The sequence below is a fragment of the Meleagris gallopavo genome, chromosome 3 (assembly GCF_905368555.1).
Source record: "Meleagris gallopavo chromosome 3, MGAL_WU_HG_1.1, whole genome shotgun sequence".
NCBI lineage: Eukaryota > Metazoa > Chordata > Aves > Galliformes > Phasianidae > Meleagris > Meleagris gallopavo.
In genome coordinates this window covers 53,884,680-53,890,679 of record NC_139406.1, presented here as the reverse complement: position 1 = coordinate 53,890,679, position 6,000 = coordinate 53,884,680, and the positions used below count along the sequence as shown (strand labels likewise).

Sequence of the window (6,000 nt, the reverse complement as noted above, 5' to 3'; positions counted from 1 at the left end):
CTATGCACACATTGCATGCTCCAAAGAGGAAGGGAATCTTGCAACCAAGATGCTCCTAAAGTGCCCTAAGGGGCACAAAAGGAGACTTATTCTCTCTGCTGGCTCATGGAGCAAAAGCAGAGTGCAGAGACTAATGTAAAGCAGTCTGAAGAGTTTTCAAGAGGTTAGCTGAAATAAAAAGCCTCTTGGTTTGAACTAGGAAACAAAATGATTTTCTCAGTTCAAGGAGTGAAAGCTACTGGCTGAAAAAAGCCCTATCTTCTTGGGGTCAACCCAATTCTTGATTTGTTTTTTAAGCAGGAAAGACCAGGTTTTCATTTAGAACAAACAGCCACATTTTTGTTACTTTTACTTCATTTCTCAAGGCTTCAAAATACCTTTTTTCTTTTTTTAAGAAGAAACAACCTTACAAAAAATGTTCTTTTTTTTTTTTTTCTTTACTCCCCTCCCCCCCTCCTCCCCACCCCCATCCCTTGGGAAAATGATGTATTAAAATTAACCTGAATATTTACACGAGCAAAAATCCTCTGCCTTACTCAAGAGCAGGCTCTGAGCAAGCTATTTCACCCTTGTGGGAAGGGTGCAAGTGCACTTGGCCAGGCACTCTTTGTTCAAGTAGATGACTTCACTCTCATTATGCACATAATCTTTTCCTACTTAGTGTACATCAAATCTAAATTATGCTGTATGTGTTAAGCTTGTAAGTGCACTATTTCATAATGGTCACATTGCTTGTGTCCCAAGGACATCATGGGGGTATTTCTCCACTGCTTATGATTCTGGACATTGCCAACAAACTGCGGTGTTTTAGCTTTACACTGAGCAAGGCTGGAGCTGCATACAGCAAGAAGACAGCACTTAATAAAAAGCAGCCTCAGCTTTAAATTAAATGCTTTTTATGCTAATTTTTGCTCAATACCACTATCTCCATTTACAAGTGACCAGTTACCATTGCTAAATATCACATATAATCAAAGGGTGTGAAGTGAAAAATGCCTCCAAAGCACTGCAAGTACCTGTCATTGGATATTGCATTACAACCATTTGCTTTTAATGGAGCTGTCTTTTCCTGTTGGCACTGATTTACATACAGGGAACAGAGCATTAACAAACACAGTCCTGTCTCAGTTGTAGGAAGGCAGTATGGCAATGCAAAGTTCAGATCTCTATTAGACCTCTAACACTGTAAAGAAAATAAACAACAATAACCAAATACACCAGGCATTTACATTCTGTTTATTCTTTATAACACATGAACATAGAATTTCTGTACTGTTCTATACAAAACTCAGCAAACATTGTCCATTTTTTGTTCCAGTGTTTTGTGTCAACAGAAGTTTAGGATCTAGTCCCCACTGAAGTCATGGGAATCTTTTACTTGATGTTAGTGGGAATTGGATCAGACCAGTAATTGGAGACACTGAAAAGAATCCCAGATGCTGAATAACAAATGAACTATCCACTGAGGTGTTCCCTCTGCTCTGGGAAGCTGCCACTGGGAATTGCTACTACCTTTCTGTGGAAATGCAGGAGAAAAAAAACAGATGTCAGATGTCAAAGCTGCCAGTCCCACAGAGAGTTTTAGTGACACAGAAAATTCTTTAAAATCTAAACAAAGAAAAGAGCCTCACTAAGTTAAAGAGCTAAGTATTTGGGCTTTTATTGGCGAAGAGACCCTTGAAAACAGCAAATCATGCTGCTAACATTTGGGAATTTGTCCTTTGATGGAGTAGTTAAGCACTCTCTGAATCTTGTTCCTTGAATGAAGGTGTGAAACAGAATTATTCAGTTCATCACATGACAAATTTAAAGAAGAACAAAGAATATCAGTACTTTTATTTTCATTTATTCATCCATTACTAAGATCTCATATTCTTTCCCTAGGAGCTTTCATGTTCAATCAGACGTGGAAGTTACAGATGTACTTTATATGCCCTTTTGCCTTCTTCCCTGTATTTTGCAAAGGAGCTGGAGACAACTCTGAAATGTGTGGTGCTCACCTCCTGACAGCTTTAAAAAGGTACATCCACCTCAGCTCCAGTCACAGCACTGATGTGCAGAGGCAGGGCCACAGTTAGCAAAGAGGATACAGTGATTCATCCTTTCTTGAAAAATGACTCAAAGAGGAAATTGCATGCTTTGAAATGACAGACTTCACTGTAACCTGTTGGGACCATGCCCACCTGCCATACCACACGCTGCCTTTCCCTTGGAAATTTGACAGATGTGCCACGCACACTTCAGCTATAAACCACTACAAAGGCAGCAAGGTTCCCATTTCTCTGCCATTCGTTACACAGCGGACAACTCCCAAAGTCTTGTTGCCAGGATTATCAAATTCAGTGTCACTGGAGACACCCAAGGTAAATTGAAGTGAGTAAGAAGGGTGTGAGGAACAAGCACAGAATGTGCATAAGTGTTAGCAGAGAAGAAGAAGGGACTACAAAAAGAGAAAGTGTGTCTAATGTGAATTATTTGTTTTTCTACACTTCTCTAAATATTAAAGAACTCTTTGCTAGGAACAGTTCTTAGAATTGCTGGCTGTGGCGGGAAGTCTTTATATCAGAGCATAGATTACTGTTCTACTATAACTCTATAACATGAGACAACATGACTTTGTAATTAAGGCATAAGTCTATTTCTAGTTGTCTGCTATAGACTTTCCTCATAAGCTTACATAAATCACTTTCTTTTCTTTGGGTTTAAAGAAACCCAATGCCTTGTTCACTCATGGAAGAAGCAGAAATCAACCTGAAATAAGCATGTGATGAGCAATTTTTTCTGTCAGTCCATCAGTGTAGCATAGAACCTAAAAGGGCTAACTCAGTCTCCTACAAATGTGCAACTGTTCCAGAAAAGGTGCTGATGGCTAAGTAGTAGTCTTCTAATGCTTGCTGCCAGCCTCTGCACAGCATACAGAATACAGACTTCAGCTACTTTTACTGAGGAACAGAGTAGCAATATTTATCTTTGCATGTTTGTGGAGACGTCAGTGAAACATTGACATTTTTCTGCATTGAAGGAAGCTTGAGATTCGCCTGCTCAAATATCTTGAAAACTAACAATGAAAACCACAGCCGCATGTTTCTTATTCCCCTTCTTACTTCATAAGAAAATTCATTATAGCCAAATTCTTTGCAATATAGTGAATTTTATTTCACTGACTTGGGTGAATCAGTGTTTGCTTACAACAACTCTTACAATACATTCTCAGCAACAGTCAGTATGTATTTCTGGGTGTGGTTTAAAGAGTAATCAAAACATCAATTAAGGATAAATCTCCATGTCCAAATTCTCATAAATCACCATAAATCTACTTCTCATGATGTACATTCAAAGATTTTTCATAGATTTCTGGTGACATATTCTGAAAAACTGAAGGAAAATCATTCCGTTTTTTTCTAAATCAGTTCTCTGGCTATGAGGGATCTTCTTTACTCCTCCATCTTGTGCATGGGTTTTGTCTGTATAAACTCCAGTTTCTTTGGAATGCACCTATTTTCTGTACTGGTAAGCAGTTAGAACTCACATGTTGAGTGACAGTTCTCCATGCTTGACGACACCAAGCTGAGTAGTGTGGTTGACACAGTGGAAGGGATGCCATTCAGAGGGACCTCAACAGGCTTGAAAGGTGAACCTAGTGAGGTTCAACACAGCAAAGTGCAAGGTTTTGCACTTGGGTTGGAGGAATCCCAGGCATCCATACAGACTGGAAGGAGCGGTCTTTGAGAGCAGCTCTGTGGAGAAGGACCGGGGGGTCTTGATAGATGAAAAACTTAACATGAGCCAGCAGTGTGCCCTTGCAGCTCGGAAAGCAAATGGTGTCCTGGGCTCCATCAGAAGAGGGGTGGCCAGCAGGGACAGGGAGGTGATTGTCCCCCTTCTACTCTGCGCTTGTAAGGCCCGATCTGGAGTACTGCATCCAGGTCTGGAGTCCCCAGTACAAGAAAGACAGAGAGCTGTTGGAGAGGGTCCAGAGGAGGGCCACAAAGATGATCAGAAGACAGGAGCACCTCTGCTATGAAGACAGGCTGAGGGAGCTGGGCTTGTTCAGCCTGGAGAAAAGAAGGCTGCAGGGTGACCTCATTGCAGCCTTCAGTATCTAAAGGGAGCCTATAAACAGGAGAGGAATCAACTCTTTGAAAGGAAAGATAACAGCAAGACAAGGGGAAATGGTTTTAAGCTGAAGGAGAGAAGATTTAGGTTGGATGTCAGGGGGAAGTTCTTTACAGCGAGAGTGGTGAGGTGCTGGAACAGGTTGCCCAGAGAGGTTGTGGATGTCCCATCCTGGAGGTGTTCAAGGCCAGATTGGATGGGGCCCTGGGCAGCCTGGTCTAGTATTAAATGAGGAGGTTGGTGGCCCTGCATGTGGCAGGGGGGTTGGAGATTCATGATCCTTGAGGTCCCTTCCAACCCAGGCCATTCTGTGATTCTGTGATGCTCCTGTAACAGCAACAACAAGGGCAATCAAGTCCTTAGGTGGTTTTAAAGAACTTTAAAGCACACTTATAGCTAGAGCAAAAGCTATCATCTTTGGCGCAAAAAAAAACCAAGGTAGATGTCTGCCCTGGAAATGCCCTGCTAGCTCATGGTGACTCTTCTGCAACATTTAGGATGAACCAGTTCTTTGCACAAAATGCAAGAATCTCATAAGGATTTTGCTGGGGGATAGAAGCTTTGTGAAATCATAGTACTTCTGAAAAAATCAGGAGACTGGAGCAACATGCTTTCTTAGCAAAGGCATAGTATAAACTGTGCCAGAGTGAACTGATAGGGCTTTTGCAAATGTCCCTTGAAAGGCTTATACTAGAAGCCTCTGAGAAATGTGCCCTGTCAGAGAAGACAATAACCATGAAAAGACAGGAGAGCTTATGATTTTATGCTTTCTTCATAGCTTTGTCATATTCTGGTGTTTTATAGCACTAACAAAATATGACATTTGGCTTTCTCATGAGACTTTGTTTCCCAGCTTGTGGGAATACCACAAAAGTACCAGATGACATGATATCTGGCAACATATATGGCTCACTTAGGCATTAAAAAAGCCAATGAAAATCAAAAAGCAACTCACATACTGAGTTACTCAATTATATATGTGATTCGTCCAAATTTCATTTTCTCCCCTTTCCTTTCTGCCTCTTTGTCTCCTTTTTGAATCTCACAGGATTACACACAGAGCCCTAGCAAGATTTCAGTCTTGCTCACACAAGTAGAAACCTGGTTAGGGGATCAGTTTTAGCCAAGTGAGTATGACAATGGCCAGTGTCCATTAACTTCATAATGCCAATGAGCGGATAATCTAATCGCCACAAAGGAAAGGTTAACCAGTCTTCACTGCTCCTCTCTCTATTACCCTTCAGTCTGGCACTAGAGTCTCTAGCCACAGACACAGAAATTGTTCTGTAATGACAGGCATCACCAAATATAAACAGCTGGTAACCCTAAAATTAGCGCTGCTGGTTCTCCTTTGGTTTGGGGATATGTTTTATTATACCTTCCAATTGGCAAGCAAAATTTAAAGTTAATTTAACCCATTACAAGACACTTTTATCTAACGGTTGGGCCTACTGCTTAATGTACATTCTTGTCATTCTTATGAGGACTTTTGCAAGCACAGAAATAGAATTTAGCTAAAGCTAGTTGAAAATTTTCCACCTAAAATATATTCTGATAGAATACTGGAGTTCATGATTAAGCAAGGTTTTTTTATATCTGAAGTTTCTCTCACCTTCAAAAAACCTCATCTTCCAAGACAGAAGAACCATTCAGCAATAATTTTCAGTTTTCAGTTGCGGTATTATGACCAAGGACTCCTACATGAGACAGTTAGGAAGAGATTCTTTGATTACACTTCTGGAATGCATGCTATTAAGAAATCTAGTATACAGAAAAAATCTCAGGCATAAAACACACAAACATTGTGATACACCACTTCAAATTAATTCTCTATTTCTCAGTCTGAAATTTTAAGTTGTTTAGATTGTCATAAAAATTTGAAAT

General features: G+C 40.4%; 1 long non-coding RNA gene across 6 annotated transcripts in view; it reads right to left on the bottom strand.

The window, feature by feature from the left end:
- Positions 1–1,278: 1,278 nt before the first annotated feature.
- LOC146544716 (uncharacterized) overlaps positions 1,279–6,000 on the bottom strand; it is a 43,264-nt gene continuing 38,542 nt past the window's right edge. For all 6 annotated transcript variants that reach the window (XR_014882500.1, XR_014882495.1, XR_014882498.1 and 3 more), the window contains 2 exons: positions 5,729–5,813; positions 1,279–4,443 (listed from right to left, as the gene is read on the bottom strand). This is a non-coding gene — a long non-coding RNA (uncharacterized LOC146544716). The remainder of the gene's footprint in view (positions 4,444–5,728; positions 5,814–6,000) is intronic.